Raw genomic sequence first — 1,179 nt, forward strand, 5'->3', positions numbered from 1 at the left:
CAAAGGGATTAAGTCGATTACATTGACCCCCAGAGCATAACTGGTACTTATTTAATTGAAGGAAGGGCATCCAGCTGTAAGTCAGTAATTTATTGACCCCCGAAGGGATGAAAGGCAAAGTTGACCTTGGCGGAATTTGAACTCAGAACGTAACGCTAGATGAAATGCCGCTAAGCATTTCGCCTGGTGTGCTAACGTTTCTTATTTCTTTATTGCGCACAAGGGGTTAAACATAGAGGGGACAAACAAGGACAGACAAAGGGATTAAGTCGATTACATTGACCCCCAGTGCATAACTGGTACTTATTTAATTGAAGGAAGGGCATCCAGCTGTAAGTCAGTAATTTATTGACCCCCGAAGGGATGAAAGGCAAAGTTGACCTTGGCGGAATTTGAACTCAGAACATAACGCTAGACGAAATCCCGCTAAGCATTTTGCCTGGTGTGCTAACGTTTCTTATTTCTTTATTGCCCACAAGGGGTTAACCACAAAGGGGACAAACAAGGACAGACAAAGGGATTAGGTTGATTACATTGACCCCAATGCATAACTGGTACTTAATTTATCGACCCCGAAAGGATGAAAGGCAAAGTCGACATCGGCGGAATTTGAACTCAGAATGTAACTGCAGACGATATACCGCTACGCATTTCGCCCAGCGTGCTACCGTTTCTGCCAGCTTGCCGCCTTAACCTTCATCTCCGATCCTCAAATTCTATCAAAATTCCATCTCTTGATTTTTTTCAGTTTCCAGATAGCCATGAATGTTGGGTTCGGGCTGTGGGATGACTGTCAATCAATCATAACTCTTTTACTCTTTTACTTATTTCAGTCACTTGGCTGCAGCCATGCTGGAGCACCGCCTTGACGGGTTTTAGTTGAAGAAATCAACCCAAGGACTTATCCATTGTAAGCCTGGTAGTTATTCTATCGGTCACTTTTGCCAAACCGCTAAGTTACAAGGACATAAACACACCAGCATCGGTTGTCAAGTGATGGTGGGGAAGACAAACACAGACATAGACACACACAACACAATATATATGTGTATATATGTATGTATGTATATATATATATATATATATAATATAATATTATATGTATTAATGGAATATATATATATTAATATATATATGTATATATATATATGTATATATATATATATGTATATATATATA

This window comes from Octopus sinensis, linkage group LG30, assembly GCF_006345805.1.
Source record: "Octopus sinensis linkage group LG30, ASM634580v1, whole genome shotgun sequence".
NCBI lineage: Eukaryota > Metazoa > Mollusca > Cephalopoda > Octopoda > Octopodidae > Octopus > Octopus sinensis.